This window comes from Macrobrachium nipponense, chromosome 20 (genome assembly GCF_015104395.2).
Source record: "Macrobrachium nipponense isolate FS-2020 chromosome 20, ASM1510439v2, whole genome shotgun sequence".
NCBI lineage: Eukaryota > Metazoa > Arthropoda > Malacostraca > Decapoda > Palaemonidae > Macrobrachium > Macrobrachium nipponense.
The window spans coordinates 17068514-17093513 of record NC_061089.1 but is presented as its reverse complement, the minus strand read 5'-3'; the positions used below and the strand labels follow the sequence as shown (position 1 = coordinate 17093513).

At 37.7% G+C, this 25000-nt stretch overlaps 2 protein-coding genes across 2 annotated transcripts in view; one reads left to right on the top strand and one right to left on the bottom strand.

Annotated features, from left to right (window-relative positions):
• LOC135222606 (uncharacterized) overlaps positions 1–21212 on the bottom strand; it is a gene marked incomplete in the record, with an annotated part of 76574 nt that extends 55362 nt beyond the window's left edge. The window contains 3 exon segments of the mRNA XM_064260703.1: positions 4709–4826; positions 18231–18457; positions 21001–21212.
• Positions 21213–21692: 480 nt separating this feature from the next.
• LOC135222598 (calcium permeable stress-gated cation channel 1-like) overlaps positions 21693–25000 on the top strand; it is a 208668-nt gene continuing 205360 nt past the window's right edge. The window contains 1 exon segment of the mRNA XM_064260691.1: positions 21693–21850. The gene's annotated coding sequence lies outside the window, so the exon portion shown is untranslated.

Sequence of the window (25000 nt, the reverse complement as noted above, 5' to 3'; positions counted from 1 at the left end):
AAAGGCAAAACAGAAAGGAAAAGTTACTCTAGATATTTCACGACACCTCATATATGGTCGAATATTCCTTGTTTTCATAACCAAAGTACCGTCTGTTTTTGCTTTTACACCTGCCATTAATACCAAACATACTAGCACTCCATTTACAGGGGGAAGCTGTGTATCCCAAGGGCAAATTACTTTTTACTCGACGCTAAACGTTGTTTGCACACCTGTGGACCATTTTTTTTTTGGCAGGTGTATGTACGCGTGCCAATTGCACAGGATCGTTTACATCATGATGAAATAACATATCTTGGTTTACATATCGTATTCGTCGAAATTCGAACGTTCTTCACATTTCACCTGATTGTTTTCAATTTCCAGAATTGCTGCTTATTCATTCCACTATCAAGCGCTTTAATGACCTTACTATTTTGATGAGATTAATCCTTTCTCCATTCACGCCTTCTCTATAAAACGGAGAGAGAGAAGTGCCTTATGATGATGCGTGGCCTTGTTTCCACCCCACCTGGATTGGGGGATTACCTCGTCGTGGTCCTCTTCTGAGGGGACTTGGATGCTACTAATCGCAATCATTGAAAGCAGTGATTGCGACCTGACCTCGGGGATTAAATGAAAGGTGCCAGATCGAGTTAGAATTACGCCCTGAAATGACCGGTGTCACGGCGTCTTGGGTTATCCAGAATTGATGAATTGAAGTTTAAATGTATACGAGTTGATTCGTGACAGTCGAGATACAGTTAGGTAGACAATTATTGCAGAGGTTAGAGGCCGCGAGTGCAAATGATGACGAACGAGCGATGTCAGCCGTGAATTGATACGATGAAGGTTGAAGTGAAGAAAATGAGACATCAGATCCTGAATTGTGGTGGAAATGAACGGGAAAGGTCTCAGGTTTTCATGGGCGTCTTGAGAGAGAGAGAGAGAGAGAGAGAGAGAGAGAGAGAGAGAGAGAGAGAGAATGACTCCGGGATTAACTAGAACAAACACTTCCAGTGTTGTTGTGCTACACCGAGCGAAAAGAATTTACGCTACTTTTCTTATTTATAGTTTACGCACTGCTAGCCCTAAAGCCATTCTACTTTGTGTTCAACATTACGCCGTCCCTTTTACAAATAAGTTGCCATAAAATAATTCTCGAGTTATATATCATTAGTGTAAACATACCGTCAGACGTGACGGTAATATATGAAAGGCTACGGTGCCCTCATTGTACACAGGGACCAGTAGTTATAACACACGGGTCCTAGCAGTTATTACCCCCAGACTATCGTTGTTACACATCAAAATATAACGAATATATATAATTTTGGTGTCGCCACCAATTGACACGTGACATTATATGCTCAGAAAAATTAAACCGAAAAGGCTCCTTAATACCGAATTCACGTTACAATCTTAACAATCAGCTATCATGGTAGAAATAGGCTTATTTCGATTCTTGAATTCGCAGGAGTATGCAAGGGCGAGTCAAAATCAACTTACATTTCTATTGATAGCCGAGACTGGGCAAGTTCCAGTAGCATTTTCCTGAGATGGAACCGAGGTAGGGACCCTTCCCTGGAAAAAGCGGAACGCCATATCTCAAAAACTAACCACAGAATTTTCTTGAAAATAATCTTATTATGTTTCCAGCACCCCAAGTACCTCATTGACACTACTCTAACCTAATCTAACCTCACCTTGGGGCATGGCTAAACACCGGGGCTGGTGCAATACTAGCATACATACCAGGAATTTGTGCGTCCCGCTACAGGGTTGAATCCTGGCAGGGACTGACGCACTAACGATACACAATTACCCTTTGGGTGTGAGTTACTCCCAAGGTAAAGTTAATTTGATATTAAAGAATATCAATGGCTTTTATATATATATATATATATATATATATATATATATATATATATATATATATATATATATATATATATATATATTACCAATCAAAGACACTAATATCTCGAGTTTTCGAATGATTCTCTTATTCTCATCTGATCAGATTTTCCAAACTGATGAACGTAATTTGGTACCCCAGATAATTATCTATGATTGTCTCTCCCCACTCAATAGCATGAAGGTTAACTCTTTGTGTGTTGAGCAGATTATCTTTATAAACTGCGATCTTGATATGGACGCTGCACACACACACACATACAGACACACACACATACACACACACCTGTAAATCTGCTTCTCTTCACACATTCTGATGATCTCAATTTCAAATACTTGACGCTGAATTCCGCGGTATTTTTTTTGTTTTTTACTCCTTTTGTTTATTTTTTAAAGGGGTTTCTGTGACAAATAGAAACTCGCAGTTGATTCTAGTGTTTTGTTGTTATAACCGCGATGCGTAAAATAGGTACCTATGTCTTACATTAGGCTATTAATAATAATAATAATCATCATCATATCACATCATCCTCATCATCAATCATCATCATCTAATCATCATCATCACAATAATCATATACTTTGTTGGCTTTCGGGGACTCATCAATGTTGTGTTGCAATAATAATAATAATAATAATAATAATAATATTCATATATATTATATATATATATATATATTATATATATCTATATATATATATATATATATCAGAGTGGGCGTGGCACTAACGGTAAGCCCGACAGCAGTCAATACCACATTCATCTTCTCGCCACTGAATCAAGGTTGAACTTACGCAATCTCACACAAGCATCATAAACGTACGTACAGTCAAACAAAGACTAACCTGGCGAACAATATATACGCAAACGTTTCATACGCAATACATCACAGTTCTGAAAACAGCTTCAGACAACGTTCATATATACCAAACGGTTAGACAGGAAGTTATGAACCAGCCATGGCGACACATTATATTATCTTATTGCGGTTTCTCTCGAAGGCCGTGCAAAGTAATGCACTGTGGTCTCAACCAGCGTGGACGCTCCGTGGCGAGGGACCGAGGGTGGAATATTGTTAGGGTATTGGATTGGGGGTGCGGGGTGGAAGTGACAGAAGGAACGCGTCGTGTAATGTGTAAATGACTATTCTGTGGATGGGAGGATCACGTGCTGACTGCTGAAGACGATGCTTCTTTTTTATCTTTTAAAATTCATTTGAATTTTGCTACTTCTGTTTCAGACACACACACGGAGAGAGAGAGAGAGAGAGAGAGAGAGAGAGAGAGAGAGAGAGAGAGAGAGAGAGAGAGAGAGAGAGAGAGAGAGAGAGGTGGTAACGCCCAGATTGGGCGAGGTTGTCTGATCAAAACCTTCCCGTTTAGTTAATTATTGTATAAAATAATGGTACGTACTTTTGAAGGAACGCTTATTACTCACGTATGAGAGAGAGGGAGAGAGAGAGAGAGAGAGAGAGAGTTACTTTGAAGCTAACTGGATACGTTGGGTGACATTTCCATTTAGCTACTTCACAGCCCATAATAATAAAAGAAGAGGTAGGACTATTAAACACAATTTCGGTGACCGTGAATTTATTCGGAGGGGTTAGTTGCTGGTATTTGTCTTTCCATTCATTTATTCGCATCGCAGTACACGAATCAAGCCCCCTCATTTCAAGTCTGACTGACAGCATCCTATCTAGCTGAAAGGGCATATGGTACCCAAACCCAACATTCGCACGTTAATGATCCAAATAATCCTCCACTTCTAAATTTGCCGTTGGCGTTTCATTCCTAACCTGCTCGTGACAATTCAGTCGTTACTTCAGTTAGCTCATAACGCAACCGGCTGAAAATTTTCAGGGGTGTTTCAGTAATAACCATATGTGTTTCCTGGTTTCAATCAAACATGAAAAGTTTGGCCCTGGCCACTCTACTGTTTATAAACATAGTTCCGTATCCAACATTCCACCATGTTGAACTATCCCGTTTTAAAATACCACCTTCCCAGATGCTTTGGAAAATATTTGTGGCTAGGATAGGCGGTCTCTGCTCGTGTATTTTACTGGTTCATCAACTTTTTGCGGGCGTTCAGGTAAATTTATTTCTTTTTAAAAGGAGGAAAAAAACTGGACGCAATGTCCTTGTCTCACAAATATGGCCCCTACATTTATCTACGTATAACTGTCTCTTGAAGATCTAGCTCAGTGAGTCATCTTCCGTATTGAGTTTGTTATGTTCCGCTGATACTTTGCCAGTACAGCATTCTAAATTACCGTCAAGTACGTCGAACGAATCGTAAACCAGTAGAGCTAGACTTACGTACGAGAGAGAGAGAGAGAGAGAGAGAGAGAGAGAGAGAGAGAGAGAGAGAGAGAGAGAGAGAGAGAGAGAGAGAGAGAGAGAGAGAGAGAGATGATAATATCCATTCTATTATCATTCAGTCCCGAATGTACAAAACGAAATGCACTAAAATAAAAAAAAATAAAAATAAAATATGTAAACAAATCAGAGAATAAGACGCACAATCTCCATGTTAGACGGAGAGGAATACGAGTCGATGGAGGGAACTTTTATGCTGGAGCTGAAGACGTATCGTCTCCGGTAGGGGTATCACGTATCGTATCGAAGCGAGTTACGACTTATACGAATGCAATTTTACGAAATATAAAACAAACACACTCGACTTCAAAAAAGAGAATGTCACATAGGAAACTGTTTCTTTTCTACGTTAATAAACTTGCTCCAATAAACTTACGTGATGGGAAGTGCAGATTGCGTCGCATAAATAATAATACCTGGCATCTCCACATACCTGAGCCCGCTGACTGGAAGCGTGCTTACATTACATCACCTGAGCACTGGTAATCCATCAGGTGTTTTCTCCCTTCTTACGCCAACAAACCCGACCACGTTATAACTCCGACGACGGACTGAAAGCGAGGAAAAGTTGATCAGTGAGCGAAAGATAAACTCCGGTAATGCGGGTATATAATAAATGTTACCTTATAAGTCTAAAAAAAAACTGGGAAACAGTTGAAAGAATGAAAAAACGGGGTTCGCCTGTCATCGATAAATCGATCGTTCATTATAGAGAGCTGACAGAACTTTCTGTCATTCAAGGGAAAGACAATTCATAGACTCAAGACTAACAACAACGGCACTTCCCGATGATCGATACTATTAATAATAATAATAATAATAATAATAATAATAATAATAATAATAATAATAATAATAATAATTACTACTGAAATTTTCTAAAGGGAGACTGAAATGACTTGGACATACCCTTCTCACAACCCCTGTAAGAATAATAGTACGTGATAGTTAGTCAGCTGGGCTCCTGTGGCCACCAGGAGTCTTGGAAGACTCTGACCCGCTTGGATAACAGCTGTAAGAAGTGAGGCTTAGGATGAGTGGAGACTTGTGAAAGACAAAGGACAGGAAATATATAAGCGTTAGCATTTCATTGAGATAATGGTACTAGAGGTGCTGGTGAACATCTGTTAAAAGCATACCCTTGAAAGTCAGGGATCAGTAATATAAAATCCAGGCCAAAAGCCAAGCACTGGGACCTATGAGGTCATTCAGCGCTGAAACAGGAATTCGGTAAGAAGGTTTGAATCAATTGTTAGGAGAGAGTGGAAAGTAAGATGGAAGAAAGAGACTATGAACGGATGTACAATAAAAGGAACGAAAGGGGTTGCAGCGGGGCCGAGGGCACGCTGCAAAGACCCTTAGGTAACGCCTACAGTGCACCACGTGATGTGCACTGCCGGCACTACCCGCCCCCTTACGAAGTAATTTCATGAATTTCATGATCAGGAATAAGCTAACTGTATATCTACTAAGGTTATCCACAGATTTCTATCTTGGAAAATAGCTAGCTCTACTTTCACAAACATACACACACATGCGCGCGCCCATTAATCGAAGCGACTAATGAATCCTCAACACCTGTGACCCGCTTATGTTAATACTTAATAAGACACCTGAGGCGCGAAAGGGGGAAGTACTATATCGCCTGGGTCGCTACGGGTCTACTATGAGATTCAGGGCCTCTGTAACACGGTTTTTTGGACTTTGCTTCTTATCAAAGCATCGGATGTATAGCTGAAAGTTGACATATGTATATTTTACAACCACACACAAATTTTGTCAGCATTATCAATAACCTAAACCCGAGTTTTAATTTTTATAGAGTAAAAATTATCTAGCCGACGCCATGGCCAATGATTACGAGCCAAGAGTCGAAAAACATTCATTACGTAAGAAAGGTAAACACAGTTTTACGAAATGTTGCCCCGCCCATCCGCCAGACAGAAACTTCATTTACCTTGTTCCATTGGCTCTGAAACCCCTAGCAGTCAAGAATGGCTAACAGGATTTGGAATTTTCCCCGTGGTTGCAAAACTGCATTTGTCTTACGACTTGTAACTTTATGCAGTCAAGAGAAAGCCCGTGGCCATACTTACTATAGCCTGAATAGGTAATTATTCAGTTTATAGTTTAAATCCAATGTTTATGGTCTGATTTGAATTGAGCGTAACGTGATTATAATACTTGTAATGTCATTCAGGATTTTGAACATTTCCATTAACTATTCACTATGCCACCAAGAGAGAGAGAAAGAGAGAGATTGTATGTAATCAGCCTTTATATAACTATTTTTGTTAAAATTAGATTTTTATCCAAAGTAAATACAAGCTTATATGTGCTAAAATCTCCAGCAGACCAACAGATCATCCGATATTTTTTTTCTTCTTCTATAGGCCGTACGACGTGTTGGATATAAAGACTTTATGAATGGCGGAACGTGGGGTGCTAGCGTAGCAATACTACTGTAGTAATAGCAGTAATATACATGAATTAAACGTTTAGGCCAACTGCTGGGATCCTTGAGGATCATTTAGCATTTCTTACAACTGCTCGAGAAATGAGTTTTTATAGCCAGAAGTTAAATTTTCTAATCCAACAATGCCCATGATAGCCTTCAGTGTTATCCTGAATTATAACGAGGCCAAAGTGGGTGGACCCTCGTGAAGTCATCATTCTAACGATAATTATTGGCGAAGGTTTAAAGCCAAATTACGGTACCGGCTATTTTTTTTCAGTAAATAGGTAGATAGCCAATAAATAAAAATTGCTTGACATTGGATATAGCAGTTATCAAATCAAGCTTGTCTACTATGTTTTTGAAAATTACCAACTATTCCCTACATCTTGTCAATCTGATTGTGACCTATAAAGTAGACTGTAATTTCTTAGGACACTTATTTTGGGAGTTAGACTAATAATCGATGTGTTTTCCTATTTATTAACATATTTTGTTGGTTTGTTCATTATGACAATTATCAGTGGAGAGGCTTCAGAGTTCATAAAGGTGTACTGCTTTACTTGTATTTAAATTTTTATGTCATTGTTGCCAGAGGTATAGCCTTCGTTACGTATAGCCAATCATCCATCGAGAAAGAGGGAAGAAATGCTGTCATAAGTTACGTAACAAGTGCGTTCGAAACCTTTTCTCTGAGTAAGTTGGCCCGTCTTCAAAAAAAAGTCACTTTTACATTATAAGTACTAAATTTATTCAACCTACGTAATGCAGAATACAGTCAAAATTCATCTGCAGATATAATGTGTATTCTGAATAAGCGTTATATTTATGAAATGCATAGATAAAAAGTTATTGCTAAAAAACCGTGTTACAGAGGCCCTAAATCTCATAGTAGTAATTTGACGCGCGTTTTGGTTCCATCTCTTAGTCTTATCTCTCTCTTTTGGTTTTGGAATCCCTGCTGTTGGCCACGACCTGCTTGATCAGCTGGTTTGACTGGACGTAAACGGGACATTTTGTTTGTATTTGTACATGACTTGAGGGTGTGTGTGATTCTCAAATGTACTTACACTTATAGTAATTTGTTGACCGTGATTGGTTGCATCAAGGATGGAGTAGCGATAGCGGTTAGAAATCTCACCTCCTCCGAAAATGTTGCTAAGGACATGGCAATTTCTGGAGAGAGAGAGAGAGAGAGAGAGAGAGAGAGAGAGAGAGAGAGAGAGAGAGAGAGAGAGAGAGAGAATGTTCCAAAGAAAGACAATGGGAAATAATAAAACAAAAAACTTTTAAACAATAATTATAATACCCAGTGATATGTGCGTATGGCACGTATGTAGCATATACCCCACTTTCATACTTTTTGTAAACTGAAAAGAGAAGACATCCGATGCTTGCGTTCTTATGTAGTTAAATCGTTACGTTTCAGTGAATTTACAAAAAAATAAAAAAGATTAGCCTACTTCCTAAAGCCACAGACCAGAAACAGATCAGAGGATGATCCCTGGAATAGCGAGACACCCTAAAACACAGGTTGTCTTTAAGGAGCTTACGTAGTACTACACCGACACCCTTCTGCCTTCGTTCCAATCTGAACCTTATTTCGCGCCGAAACAAGGGCTAAGGTGGTCCACATCCCGCTCTTTAACGAAACTAGTTCGTTGCTCGCATTAGAATTGCAAACGACCGGAATAAAGGTGGTGTGAGAGGAAGGACGGGGGGTCACAGGTCAACGGACTTTCATTTAGCGGAGCGTGTGATTGAACCTCACACTCACGTCAATACCCCACGAGACACGATTCGTAGTATAGGCGATCGCCTGGACGACTAGTCCTACCGGCGTCGCCTCGGGACTGGAATCTATAAATAGCCATAAATCAATCAGCGGACTTAAATCTTGTCTTGTCTTATCTAAATAGCGTTCTCTAGTTCGTCAATTAAGGTTTATAAATGTATTAGACTCTATAATTCTTAATGCTCGAGAGTCCCAAGTCATGGCAAAACGCTTACATAAATTAACCTCGACACTAATCAAGAGATATAATGTGCATTCATTCACATATTCTCCATCTAAATAAAAAGTCTTCATATTCAGCCATCACAGTTCTTCTGTTTACGACGATTCAACTATCATGGTATCTAAACGAGGTGTTTTACTTCCCATAATTCACATATACCGACGACGAAGTAGCGTAAAAAGTATGGCAACTGGTGTCGTCACCTGTAGCTCCTTATCTCCCTTAACCTCTCCGATCAAGCAGTGGCTTCCCAAACACACGAAAAAAAAAACAAAACACTGAGGCAGAGAGGAACTTTCGTATCTAATTAGCGTAATTACAAACTATTCAAGCTACCTCTGCAGCCTCTTAACTTACGTAAATATTTCTACAGTGAAGCTCCATCTGCAGGCCTGTCACATGTGCTTTTTTGGGGATTCACCAAATCCTTGTAGGGAGTTTCCACCAGAACTCCTAGGATTCTGCGGCACTGTGATCATGTGAATTTTTTTTAGCCCCAGAGATAAAATCTGTTATAAGACTTAAATTATCAGTCAACGCTCTCGACTTACTCTAAGATATAGATACCATGTACAGGCTTTCAGCTTAGTACCTTCTCTCAGCTTTACTGTTCTACACTTTACGTAAAACACACCCCTAACAGCCACCTAACCTCTTGCCATCGTCCATAAACTAATTCCATTTTTATATATTCCCTCCATACATTGTGCTCTTCAGTCACTTCTGTATCCCTATTGTAACTCATTATTGATCTCTGCAGATCTAGAATGAGTTTATCCAGCCTCTCTTCCGCCATTGGCACCATTCACAGACCTCCAAAACTTGCTCCATCTACATTTAAATGCATTCAGTTATTATGTAAGATCTCACATTTTTATCATTGTTCACTATTCTCATTTTCATCGGTTCTTGACGACTCGTTTCAGCATTCTCCCGTGCACTATCTTTAGCCTCCATTGTATCCTTCATGCCACTTTTATCAGTTATCCCTTTCTAAATACACACACATACATACTCACACACACACACACACACACATATATATATATATATATATATATATATATATATATATATATATATATATGTATATATATATATATATACATATATATGTGTGTGTGTGTGTGTGTGTGTGTGTGTGTGCGTGCGCGTGTGCGTGTGTTTCAAGTTCTTCAGTGCCTTATCATTAGCAACATAAGTCCTTCATCAGGCTCCTCATTCCATTAATTAATCATCCATTCTGTTCTTCCATGCTCTTAACTTTTCATCTGGTTCAGTTAATACCGTATCTTTAACGTTACGTAAAGTCCCTACTCTCGGTTACCTTACAAAAGCCAATCCTCTACACAGAAGTCATGTTCTTTATACAGCTGGGGTCGCAAAAAAAAGAAAAAAAAAAGTGTCGCAGATTTGGTTGATATACCGTACTCACATGAAGCGTTACAAATCCTCTTACTATGGCTAAAACATCTAGATTAATGCTCTTCTTACTTTTCAGTCATAGGCTGTAGCACATTCTTTGTGCCGTTGTCCCTTTCTCCCATCTTATCTAAGCAAGAGAATGGTCGTATTTCGAAACCAACAGACGTTAACATAAAATAACTATTAACTTGACAAAAATCCTCATATATATTCTCTTTAAATGTTAATGCTCTAAGAACCACTCCTTCCCTCGAACTAGTTCTCTATCTGTTTATCTTAGCTATCTGTGCCATGTGATTCACTTATGTGATTCACTTTTCCACTAGACTCTCATGGTATAACCACATACTAATATCTACGATGAATAAAAAGCTTTCTGGAAATATTTCCTTTGACTGTGACTCCTGCTTGTAAGCTATATATATTGTAGATCGATAGTAATTATGCAGCGAAGCACAAGATTACTATAATCAATAACATTGGAGAGTATGATGGTCCATAATCCCGCCCCCGTTTTTTTTTCAGGTGTAGCCCGCATCGTCACCAAAGATAAGGGCTTGTATATGCAGTTCATCGTCACAAAGTACAGAACTGACAAGCACCATCATGATTATCTCCGAATACTATGCTTTTCACCAGAAATTACAAAAGCCAGGCGTTGGAGTGCATCGATATACTAATCTTGAAATCGACAAAAAGGAATAGTATTAAGCCCATGAAAGAAATATAGCAATATACCGATTATCACGTACTGAGCCTTTTCTTTGTTATAATTAGAAAAAAAATCTGGTTGTACCACTTTCAAGGAGTATTTATGTCACGACCGTTATGTCTCAGCGCAGGAGGTTGCAACGTTGCAGGGATGAAAAGTTCACCCTGAGGGACACCATCACGTATACGTATATTAGGTGTATAAAGCGACTTTGCACAGAAAAATCGACTTCTCGGAGAAATTGTAAGTCACGTTATCGGGAATTTTGATTGTATTACTCATTTTAATAGTGGTTGAATTTAAATGGCTGCACGAATATTTAGCTGCCAAATAAGACCTACAGATTATATATATATATATATATATATATATATATATATATATATATATATATATATATATATATATACATACATATATATATATTCATAAGTTTAATGTAAGCAAAGACAAGACGTATTCACATACAAGAATACAATATGCAATAACTGCTAAAAACAAACATTCGATAAAGAAATGCGTTCGGATAAACAGAAGAAAGAAAAATAAACATTATATAAGAGACAGCTATAGTCTTTCCACCTCTGCGAGACGTTACAGGAGCCGCCACAGACGAGCTGCCCATCACGTTATTATTATTATTATTATTATTATTATTATTATTATTATTATTATTCATAAAAATCTCACAATAGTATGTGTCACTAACATGGTGAGGTAATCCACAATAATGTACATGTTAAATATATATATATATATATTATATATATATATATATATATATATATATATATATATATATATATATTATATATAGATATATATATATATATACGTACCTTTCAAGATTAATTCGCCATTATCATAATATTAATAATAATAATAAAAGCAACAACTACAACAACAACAACAACAATGATAGTAATAACAACAACAACAATAATAATAATAATAATTATTATTATTATTGTTATTATTATTATTCAATATGAGCGCATTTGTGGAACTAAAACGAATCTCACCCCTCCCCCCCATAAATAAAGCAGTGTGATACCCAGATAAATATGATTAAATAATGTTAGACCATCGAACATAATGCAAATATATACATAGAGTGAGGTTAACTTTGCTAACGAGTTATCTGCTATGTTATCAGTACCGAGCTTTTAAACTGTAATGTAGAAGTGGCCCGTGGCAGAGATAAAGAAATTATTTTTCGTAAATACCTTAAAGGATTAAAAAATCCATTATGGAGATATTATTCACGAAAATGTAAAGCTAACATGGGTATGTCATTCATATGAATTTGAATAATTACTGAAGCATTCAGTAAATATGTATCCTTCGCTGAATGACCTGATGGAATAATTCATCTAATTACTCATATAGACAGTTCGTAGTAAATGGAGCTGCAATCCCTGATTCATTCAAGGGACCGATTAGAAAGAAAAAAAGTGTTATGTTGTTAAGTAATCATGCAAACATCCTTGCCGTTGAGTCTAGTGTTTCGTTCTTCTTCGTAACCTTTTAAACTTCCAGATAAAATGGATCTTTTTATACCTCCTGATATTTTCTCCACCGTCCCGTAGCCATGTTACTACAATGATCCATCTCTTAACCTTTTCGTGACATTTAAGTGCTCCTCCGGTCTACTCTTTCCAATTATTTTAACTCGCAATTCATGTTCTGATAACACGACATTTCTTACTGACAGCTTCCGGTCATTCTGTTGTGTCGGTATATTTTATGCACTTACAGTATATTAAGTCTTTACTGCGGAGGCGGCTCAGTCATTTTTTAATCTACTCCTGACTTTGACTATTCAGAAGCACTGATACCTATATTGCTGACATTCCTTTACGATTCTTCATCTCTTTCTCCCCGCCTGGTGCAGCCATGGAGTTATTTTTGCCTAAAGCCAGTCTGCACCAACATTTTTTTTTCACTAATTGGCCACTTGTCCTTAGAATCTCTCTCTCTCTCTCTCTCTCTCTCTCTCTCTCTCTCTCTCTCTCCTTCCTCGTGCAAGCTCTCATAATTTAACTTTCATTTACGCTCGTTTACGATGATCAACTGAAGACAGGAGGAATAAATCAAGATAGTCTGACCGATTACCTCGTACAAGCTCTCATAACTTTACTTCTGTCCATGATTGTTTACGATGTTCAGCTAAAGACAAGACGAATAAATCGAGATATTCTGACCGATTAACCGTTACGATATGGAGGGGGATTTGAGTGACGTCATAATCATGGCGATTCTTTTATTATCCAGTCTTAATCAAAAGTACTCTTGCGCCTCAAAGCAACCCTCTGCAGTGTCAGTTTTTATCCAATGGAGAAAGGACGACTAGCAGATGCAGTTCCTCAGGGACAATAAACATCACGTTAGTCTGGGATTGCGAGTAACAAAGACTATTAACCAAGTTCCGGAGGTCGACCGTCGCAGTCTTGTGCTTCGCAGACCTTAAATCCCAGTCTTACATAAATGCTTAATCATTCTCTTTCTCTTCCAACTTCCACCATTCCTGTGTTCATCAGTAACCTGTTGGGTTACTATTAAAAATCTGCAGATCGTCTTTTACTTATAGCTTTAATTATCGTTTTCTATGGCTTATTCTCGATAAACTAACCGAATGGAAATTAAGTATGAATCATGGTCATGCAATCGTTGTGTGTATCTGCTGCAATCGACATGAGAGCATTAACCGAGTGGCATAAATCTTTCACGTGAGCTACATCGTCATACGCACATTCTTATTTGAAAATTTGCGCTAGTTGCTTTCACCTTTGAACTTTAAATTTATCTAGGATAAATTTATTTTTTCCCTTATAAACAGATTTTGTTATTTAAACGTTAGTCTCATAACCATCTGTAAGCCACGTCGGTCGGCAGAATTTATAGCATATGAACTCCAAGGAAAGGATGCGTTAATACCATTGTTATTGCCTAAGTAAGAATAAAATACTCGCATAGTTTGTGGAAATACATGTACTTTGTGTATGGTCGCCGTGTTCCACCGTTTACCCAACTCGTTTCAGCAGCGGATAACCAGCCGAGCTCGATCACGCCGGATGGGAAACGGTTCAGACCCGTTACTTTTGTTTCGTAAGGAAAGCAACTAATTTTACGAGGAAATGTCAAAGAACTTATCCACGAGGACCTGACGAACTAATTTTAAGTCGTCGGAGATCTTGGATTTTAAAGTCAAACGTTCCGTATATTTCACTGAGGATTCCGACGTAAAATTTTAACCAGTCTTGGAGTTTATTTTTAATGTGACGCTTTCAAATTGTAACTCAGTGAGGATGATTCATAGTAGGGGTTCTCTAACGTATACTCATCATTTTCATCTATTATTAGGTAACTTTAGGTACTTAAAGAAAAAAAAAACTTTCATATTTATCTTTCTAGAGAACAATAGCTGATTGTGCCCGCATTTGATTTAAGCCTATAAATATAGCACAGACTTTGTTTATTCTACATACACACTATATACACTAGTGTGTGTTGGTACGTGTGTAAGTATGCATGTGGTTTACCAGTACGTTGGATAATTCAGGGCAGGAAGTATACGGGATTTCATGACATTTCATTATTACATTCGTTTATATTCTACCATTTTATTATTTGCGTTGTCCATTGTTCCTCATATCATAGAACTACATTCATTACACCATTCATATTTTAAAATTCATTTAATGCTTCTTCAGGGTCCTGCATTTAAGTCCCGTCTACACATCATCTGCTCTAACAAATGCGACCCCCCCACCAAACCCACTCACCGGCCCCCTACCCCAAAACAGGGGAAATCCCTGGTTACGCACCTCGGAAGGGTACATGATTGTAGGCAATCTGGAAAGTAATTCGGTTGGAGTGTTTTATGGAAATGTTTGTGTAAATAGGCCTAGATAAAGCTTACGATTAAATCGACAAAAATGTGGCATAGAGGTTTGGAGGTGTAGAAGGAAATTGGAAGCGATTAAAACTTTAAACGCTGAAAGTGAAGCTTCTGTTAGCATATAAATTTAAACGAATGAAGGATTTGTCGTAAAAGGATGTTTAATGCTTGAAGCACCGCATGATAAGATAAGTCAGGGAAGACCCAGATGTGGGCGTGGGTTCGTGGGACGTGAAGAGCGTGGAGTAGCTCATTTTTGTGGCTCATTTGACAAAAAGTGGCGAGAAAAATGCAGATGATGGTGACAATAAAAACAGGAATAAAGCTTGTAGGAGAGTAAAGTCGGAAGCGAATGTTGTCAAGAGTAAGTTCAGATAAGTGGAGACCAGACAGAAGGAAAAACTGGAAGAATGGAAGTTCAAAAATGCAATTCAATAAATGTTACCTGAGTTAGAAGGAGAAGGAGAAGAAATGAATCACAGAATAAGTGGAGTAATGAAGATAACTTCTCTGCGAAAGCTTTGGAAGAAATGATAATCATCTGAATGAAAAAGTTGTTAGGAATGAAGGGACTGTTGAGCCAATCACTTTTATGGAAGTGTAGTTTTTTTTATACTGAAAGCAAACAAAAGAAAAATATAAACACAAGTTATTGAGATAAACTGTTCGCAGGGTAGATGTGGACTCAAGTGGATTAAAAAGGTGAGAAATGACAAGATAAAACAAGTCTAAATTGCGTATTAGTTTCTTCGACGCAATCGAGTTTTCTGTACAGCGTATAATCTTCTATAAGCCGCGGCCCATGAATCTTTCAGCCACGACCCAGTGGTGGCCTGACCTACAGCGTTCCCAGACACACGATTATGGCTAACTTTAAATAAAATAAAAACTACTAAGGCTAGAGGGCAGCAATTTGGTATGTTGATGACTGGCGGGTGGATGATCAACATACCAATTTGCAGCCCTCTAGCCCCAGTAGTTTTTAAGATTTGAGGCCGGAACGGAAAAAGTGCTGACGGACAGACAAACCCACCTCAGTAGTTTTCTTTTACAAAAAAAAAAAAAAAAAAAAAAAAAAAAAAAAAAAAAACTAATAATGAAGAAAAGAAATATAGGTATTGGTGGAGAGACAGATCAGTGTTTGGGATCCTTTGGCCACGAAGAGAGAATAGTGCAAGTCTGAACCGAGTGATAGTGAGCCCGTGTGAGAAACGGGACTGACGAAATGATGATGAGCCTTCTGTCTAGCTGAATGAGGCAAAATGGGACTACTCTGTAAGAGGAGCTCATCCTTGATTAAGTAATTTCTGGCCGTAGGTGGCACTGGATGTTTTTTTTTTAAATCCTCTTTGGGTAAGCAATCATACATACATATATGTGTATATATACCTATGAGAGAGAGAGAGAGAGAGAGAGAAAGAGTCTAGTTCTCCGTGATTTTTCCTTTACACCGTCGGGAGGAGCAGGCATAAACAGAGGATGAGACCAAATAACGTCTGCTTATGCATGCAGACCGTATAGAGGCCACGACTAAGAAGAATTCAAGGGAGTGGATTTTTCCATTACCCTGGGGGCGTAGTCCCGCTACGTCCCCCGCCCACAACCATTTTCAAAAGTCACGGAGTTTCTCGCAGCATCTACATAAGTGTCCTGTTATTATCTTATAACCACAGTAGTTATTTTTTAATCCCTTTTATATAACAGAAGAGGTGATTGTTCGATAATGGGTAAAGCAAGAAAAGCAGCAGGGTTGGGACAAAAGATAATATGAAATAAGGGTGTCTATAGAAGCCAGGGAGGGAATGTATGTAGGAATTGTTGACCAACTCTCCTTTATGGAAGAGAAGTCTGGTTGTCGAATGCAAATAGAATTTACAATAAATAAACAAATAAATAAAATAGATTTAAAAAAAGCCTAAGTGTTGAGATGATTTACTGTAAATAACATATATATATAAATAAAAATATATTAATAAAAAGGGCCTCAAATGTTGAGGTGATTTACTGATATAGTATATGTGGCGTAATGAGAACTTGAGGTGATAAATGTGGAGATGACTACGACAGACCATTGTTTTGAGATGGTACTGTTATGGGGAAGGAATGTATGGGGGGACAATCGGATGGTGAAAAGAATGTATAATTAGGAATTGTTCAGAAGCAGGAGGTTGAGAGCACAGATATTACTGGACTGATGGCGTGAAAGTGGTACTAAAGGGTTTTCGAAGATAGATATGAATGGTGCAATGTGGGTATAAAATTCAATGCACTCTTTAGATGTAAGAAGCGATAGTGTTGTAAAATTATCTGCATAAGAACTTCATCCATGATTCAGCTGACAAAACATAAATTTGAGAGTGACCAATATGTCGTTTATCTCTGAAGCCAACCCCCTACTACACCTGAGGACTACCGAACGATTTTAAAATTGTACCTAAACTATGGGACATCATATTTCGCCAAGGGAACATGAAAAAAATAAGATTACAAAGCCTGCGGACCAAGAAACAATTATTTTGAATTATCTTTAACCTTCAAAGATATAACTTTTAAAAAAAAGGACGATTGCATTCTGGCGATAAACGGCCAGACTTCGGATGGTGGGGGGGAGGGTGGCGGGGAAGGGGAGAGTCTGGAAAGGGCGTGGTTCTCTTTAGGGCGCCCCTCCCCTTTCGAAACTGATGCGTTTTGGCATTTCACTGAACGTGGTTAAGTCTACGTGTTGATATGCATTGCACATAAACACATCTTCACCGGTGCCCAAAAGATTCTCTGATATCATACACTAAATATATACATACTACACATATATATACTATATATGATATATGGTATATATATATATATATATATATATATATATATATATATATATATATATATATATATATATATATATTATATATATACATATACATTTGAGCGTACGTGCGCGCGCGCGTTATTTTACCAGACAATTACTGAAACTGAACAAGCGAAGAAACGTCTACCATTTCGTAAAGGTGATATAATCATGAGGGGATGAACGCAATATCTCGCAAGATAATGTATGTATGTGATAGATAATAGGGGCTAGAAAATACAGACGAAAATATGTAAACGATGCCATGAACCAAGAAGATCACATTAAAAGAAATTCGCAAATGGCATCAAATAATAGGTGAAGCACGCATACTCCTCTTAGAGAGAGAGAGAGAGAGAGAGAGAGAGAGAGAGAGAGAGAGAGAGAGAGTAGAGAAGTAGAGAGAGAGAGAGAGAGAGAGACGCGAAATAATTTCTGAATCAATGAACTAGAAGGGAAAGGTCATCTGCAGCTGCCTGGGTCACGATACCTTTTTCTTCGTGAAGAACTGAACCAGATTTTAAAAGATGATGTTAGAATTCTCTCTCTCTCTCTCTCTCTCTCTCTCTCTCTCTCTCTCTTAGCTAGAAACAAAAGCTTACCTAAGCGCAAGTAGACTTAGAGACTAATAAGATCTAAACTTGTCATTAAGGTATTCCATTTCAGCTGTTGATCCAAAGGTGTAAACGAGCGCTAGGGAGAGATGTTCGTGAGTTCTTGTAGTAGTATTTACACAGCAGCCTCACCCAAAGCCAGTGCCGTACGTTCCGTCTTGCCAAGCATGAAATGGTCCCGGCGGTAGGAAGTCTCACCACTCATTCTCTCAGCTCTGAAAAAAAAAAAATGGAATCAAAGTTCATTTCATACCTTGGAATCTGCTTGAGGCAACCTGTGTTATTTTGGGCAATGCCTCGACACGGCAGAACTGACTCAAAGGAGATTCTGCTGATCGATGATAAACTTGGTCTCGCCAATCCTTGGATTCTACTACTCTCTGCGAAGAGGTGATTTCGCCGTTTCATCCGCTCATCGCTCATCCCAGAGTTGAACTGCCGCGGTTAAACCCGCCAAGCAACCCTATTACACTTCTGCTCTGGGTTAATCAGGCTGTTTGGTTTTGTAATCGTGTTTTTCCTTCCAATACCAAGTTTCGGAACTCTCTCCAAAATACACTTTTAATCACTCGACGCGAGAAGGCAGTGTCAACTGTCAGGATCAGCACTCATATAAAAATCAACGATTCCTGATACAATGATGCTCAACGGAAGTCCTTATTGGAAATAATATAATACAATCATAGGAAATAAAAGAGAATACATGGATAATTCAAGTTTTATCTAAAAATGTTGTAAAACTAATAAATGCAGAGACGGATTTCACTTAAAACTAGCTAATGGAGCCACTACATTGATGGTCATCGATGATGCTGGGACAGGATCGCATTTTGTCACAATATGAACCACGAATATATTCATTATCAATATGACGGGTCCGCTTTCTCGAGTGCTTGAGGGCTCTCGTCATCTCCAATTAATTTGTTTTGTTTGCATAACTGAATGAATAAAATGATTACGTAGTGATTTTTAAAAATTATATAAAGTGTCCTATTTCACTGCCTTATGGCAAGTAACAACTTTATAGCCGAGTTTGATGGTTACACTCACGCGATATACTTTCTTATTTATCTGAGTATTTCATCCCATATCGCTGTTTATATTAAAACTGTATATGTTAATTCATTCTATGAAAGCGATCACTTTATTTATTTCTCATTCCTTTGGTTCCCTATCCATCATTCTCCTTTCAACTATTTCTTCCATTTGTCATTCTCACTCTGACACATCATCGATTAACTTTCTCTCTCTCTCTCTCTCTCTCTCTCTCTTCTCTCTCTCTCTCTCAAAAGGATTTGGACAACATCTGATCTCCGCAAAATAACGGAGGAATGAAAACATAGAAAGAAAGGCAATAAAAGTGTAGCTAATTCAAGATGAAAACCCTAAAAAAAAAAAAATGCGTATCTGTAGGTTAAGCCGGCATAGTATGCTGGTACGGTCTCCAACTTCTGTATATAATATATCGACTAATAATAGAAATTCCTATAAGAGACTATAGCCCTGACATCACCAACTTGTATTTGCATAAAATATTCTTAAAAACATGTTTGATAAATCATATGGAAGCTAGAAACTGATATATGCATTTTTACTACAAATATTTGGAAAATAGAGGATGCAGACTTATATATGACTCATGTATTTGGGACAGAATGCGTGGATTACAGAGCAGGTAAGGTAAGCATGGAATAAAGGACTTAAGATGCATCTGAAATTTATGTAAGCACATGCTAACCTAAACGTTACATATGTAAATAAATTTTGAATGCTGAATGTTTACGACAGGAATTTCCTGCTAACTGTATTATTATCATCATGATAATTATTCATATGGAACACGTCAAAGGTCAGCAACCTGCCTCAAAATTAATGTCAATTAAAAAAGCTTGAGAAGAGTAAAGCTGAATAACTGAATAATAGGAAGTGTACTAGGAAAATTCAAGATTGTGGTAGACGCAGTCACAACCTAAAGTTTGGAAGCAAAGAATGTAATTATAGTAAAAAAAAAACTATCCAGCTGTTGTGACATATGGCAATGTACTCCATCAGTCAAGCAATCACCAAATCAAATGAGGGGACGTTGGACATTCCCAACTGCTACAAGATGTTCGTTAAGATGCGAAAAAAAATGTTACCACAGGTGGAAAGGCAAACCGAGATATAGCCTAGGTTAGGCAATTCACTACGATTAATGTAAGGTACCGTATGTTGGTGGAGAAAGTGCATAATCCGAATGCTTTGGAAAGAACAGTGAGACCCATGAAATAATGCATCAGGCCTAACTAATTACAGATATTATGCCTAACATTAATTACAGATAATATGCCTAACATACGGAAATAAAGACTCCAACGTAGAGCGAAAACGCCACTTATGTAAATGGGGTGGAAGGTACGACGTGTTGCTGAAAAGAGCCGTGTGGGTGGAGGGAACTGGAAAATTATTTCAAATGAATTAATATTTTCAACCTCGAAGTTGACGAACACATGGGGATAATTACTCCTGGTGCTATTTAGTTGATATTCTAACGAGGATTTTTGTTTTTGCTAAAATTAATAGTATAAGCCTACGTTGATACTAGTATACGCCTACTCACGCAGAGAGAGAGAGAGAGAGAGAGAGAGAGAGAGAGAGAGAGAGAGAGAGAGAGAGAGAGAGAGAGAGAGAGAGAGAGAGAGAGAGAGATTTATCTCACTGGACTGTGAAGAGTTCCAGACTTCCAGTTTATGGGGACTGTTTACAAACGACAACTCACCCGATATCGACCTCGAGTACGTGGGCGTACAAGCAGTTCTCGATGTTCCGTTTGTTCTAGCTTTAGTTTGTCACATTAATACTTGTGTGACGTCATTTGCGTGACCATTCCAAGATAACATCATTGCACCAAGTTACCAGGTGCAAGCATCTATCTGATACGTTATGTAACTTCTTGTTGCACTTTCACAGTCGTCAGTCGTGCATTCCCGCCTCCACATTTAACAAGATTTGAAAATGTTCAGTTCATACTATTTGTATTAAAGTTATTTTTTTCACTTGTTGGGGTGAGCAGAAAGTAAAATGATTTTGGTAGTATTATTATATTATAATTAAATAATATACATATTACATGTTCTCAATAAATTTTAATATAATTTTATCACATCAGGAAATTATTGTAGATATTTTATTTTGAACGTTACTAAAGATCCAATACTTATATCTCAACTCAATTACTCGGAGGAACGTGTCAAGTGTGCATCGTAGTAAATACTACAAAGCCTTTAGAAAATAGGTTTAATGTGGTCATTATCATTAAAAAACGAAAATAAGTTTTTTTACGGCAAATAGATAAATATGATTTAATAATTTTACATATTTTGTAATTATACAAATGAAATAAATAAGATATCACTATTTCTCCGCGCGACCACAAAAACATTATTGGAACATATCTGTCAAATGAATCAGCTGTTAGTTTAGTTCTAGTTGGCGATTGTGTTCAGTGCAAAGTGGTACGTATGGCGAATGTATAATTGAAAATGGTTCGCTTAAACCCTCTTTAGTGGCAGTGAATCGTCTGTGAGTCTTACAAATATTGGAGGAATTCGCTGGAGATTGATTAAGAGGTGAGTAATGTCAGAATATAAAAACTTAAAGGTCGAGATGCTTCTTGAGCATCAAATTTCAAGTGGAAAGAAAGAAAAAGGCGATTGCGTAGATTATCGACTAGGCTAGCTAAGTTTTGGCTAAAGCAAAAGAGGCTGCTAGATCGAATGGCGTGGGTCGACTAATGAACTGTTTCAAAAAGACGATTTTACCCGACATGTTTTACATGACATTGAATGATAGAGGTCACAGACTCCGTCAGAAGGGGTCTTTGTTTTGTTGACATCGGGTAGCCTGCGGTATGCTAACCTATGGTAGGTTAGGCTGGGCCAGTTTAGCAGTAGCCCTGTCGTCAATGGTCGTGATTTGGCCCAGGCAAGATAACCTCGTTTTTGCAGTATCACCTAAGCATGCAGGAATATTTATATTTAGCTAGTCCTAGCTTAGCTTAATGATGTAGCTAGGTAGGCCAGACTAGGGACTCCTACTAACATAGGTAGCTAGGCTACAAGTTTAATGCTATGTTTTGGTGGCTCAGATGGTATAATGTAGCCTATGGCAGTAAACTTATAGTAATGCAGTACCTATACCTAGTAACTTTTTGAAAATAAAGAAAGCCTTGGTTAGGCTATAATGTTACTAGGTAGTAGTAGTAGTAGTAGTTATGGGTCGAGGCAACGCCTTTGCAACGGCGCCTCTTAATCTTAAGTTTTTTTTTGTTTCTTTTGTTTATTTGTTGAGCTCTTTCCTTTTTTTTTTTCCACATCATTTGTTGAGCTCTTTCCTTCTTTTTTTTTTCCACATCAAGTATATGGTTTCTTTTCTTATTTCGTTGTTACCTGTAGGTAAATAGAAATTTTCCAACTATGTCACTTTCCTTCTCTTTATAGGGTTGCTGTAGCCCTATTGCTTTAACACGTTCTTCTCTATAAGTACAGCAATATAAGAGGAAATAAAATACCTATGTCCTCTACTGTATATATTATGCAAAAAGGACAACAGGTGTTCTCATTCTGGTGCCTTTTTGCTATACAGACAGTCCCCGGGTTACGACGGGGGTTCCGTTCTTGAACCGCGTCGTAAGCCAGAACATTGTCAAAAATCCTAAGAAAACCTTACTTTTAATGTTTTAGGTGCATTCAAAACTATGTAAACTGCATTCTTATTGCATTTTTCATCAAAAAAAACATTAAATATTGATTATTTTGCATTTTTGGTGTCATATTTCATCTGCCAGATCAACGTTTTTAGGCGTCGTAACTCTGGAGCATGCGTCGTAACCCTTGAAATAATTTCTAATGAATATAATTGAAAAGCGTCGTAACCTCGGAACGTCGTAAGCCGAGACCGTCGTAACCCGGGGACTGCCTGTATTTAAATTAAGAGAGTTGGTTCTGGCTTTGAAGAGAAGTATTGAACCAGTGTAGGTATAGCCTAATTCTTAACCAGTAGGCTGCTATAGTTGGTTAAGCTGGGACATTGGCCAAAAATGGAAAGTGATAAGTGCTTTTAGTGAATATGGTATTGAAGAGCACTTGTGGGAACTTTTTTTTTTTTTTACTGTATAAATTACATAAAGTTTTAACTTATAAATGTTCAGAGTAAAGTGCCCTGGTGTTTTGTGACTCCTCCCATTTTTGTGAGTTTCTTCAGTTATCAACTAGAGAATTTTGCCCTTATGTTGAGACCACAGGTTAGTTAGGAAAAATAAATACCAAAATACAAATTGTTTATAAAATTTGTTATATTTAGTTTTTTGGAGGGAGTAAAATGACTGCACATATGAAGGCAAGATAATCTCCTTCCATATAGTATAAATGCTATTTCTCCACAAAACAAAATTTGATTGAATAAATTGAAAATAAAGAATGGGATGAGATGAACTGTGTGCATTCTAAACAAGTTCTCCCAAATTCAAAGTAAGGAATATGCTGTGTGCAGTGCTTAGGAGGAGCTAGAGGGTGACCCCTTGGCAATGAAGGCTGAATGCCCTTGGTTACAAAAAGGAAGGGTGAGTTAGTGCCCATGCTACATTTTCATGATTTAAAAATTTGGCGATTTTTCCCATGGAAGATAAACTGCAGTTTTACACATATACCATATTTCTGGTTTGTGCATTGCAATAATTTTTCAGTTTCTCTTACCCAAAACCCCAAGTTTTCCACTAGGGTCTCCTGTAATTACTGGATATAAGGAGAAGTGGAAAACAGTATTACCAAATTATCTGATAACCTATTAAAGAATGGGTCGTATGAATGAGTGTCGAGCACCTGAGTAACCTGACAGTAAAAAACTGATAGGCTTGGCTACCTGGGCTTATTAAAATTAGGTAAGCCAGTCCAGGCTAACAGGTTGTGGATGACATTAGTATTTCTCATGAGCATATTTGATAAATTGTTATAAATGTAAATTTACAAACCAGTGCGTAGTTATTTATATGTGATAGGTCTACTCAGTTGTATACTTGAATAGTAGCTATGGTAAACCACATTTAGAAATGAGGTTCTTTATGGGAGGAAGGTACACATAATGAGGACTAAACATCACAGAAAGCACCACATATTCAATCCACTGAATATAGACTTCGGTTTTTTAGTGAGTAGTTGATTTCCTACTTTTAACACCCAAAATTTTCATAATAAGAAGTTAGGGCTACATGTATTTTTAAAACAGTGTCCAGCTTGTGGTGGCCACGTTGCTTAGTTGCATACAGGCTAAGGAAATCAGTAGTGGCAGCAGTTGATGATGGTTGTTGCGAAAAAATTAGTGCACAGTTTTTTCACGATTAATAACTCAACCTTGAGGCCTTAACTTTCCCTCCAATTTTCCCTAGTGGCGGCAGAAATGCGATTGTTCTAAATTTTGCAAATGTTTTTGAATCGATTTATTATTTCACTTAATTTTTCTGCATCACAACCAGTTATTTGATGTTGTGCTTTTGTATTTAGTAGTTAATCGAGTTAGTCGCATGATGGAAAAGTCGAAATTAAACTAAAGAAAATGACAAGTTGGCAATGCTATAAAAGTGCAAATGTGAGTTCGAGCACTCTCTCTTTTTAATAAAGACCTTAGCTTGAGATAGGACGTGAGAGTAAGTTGGGTCTGAGGGCCATACACCTGAATGTCAGTCTCCACCAAGCGACCATAACTGTGAGTACTTACAGAGAAAT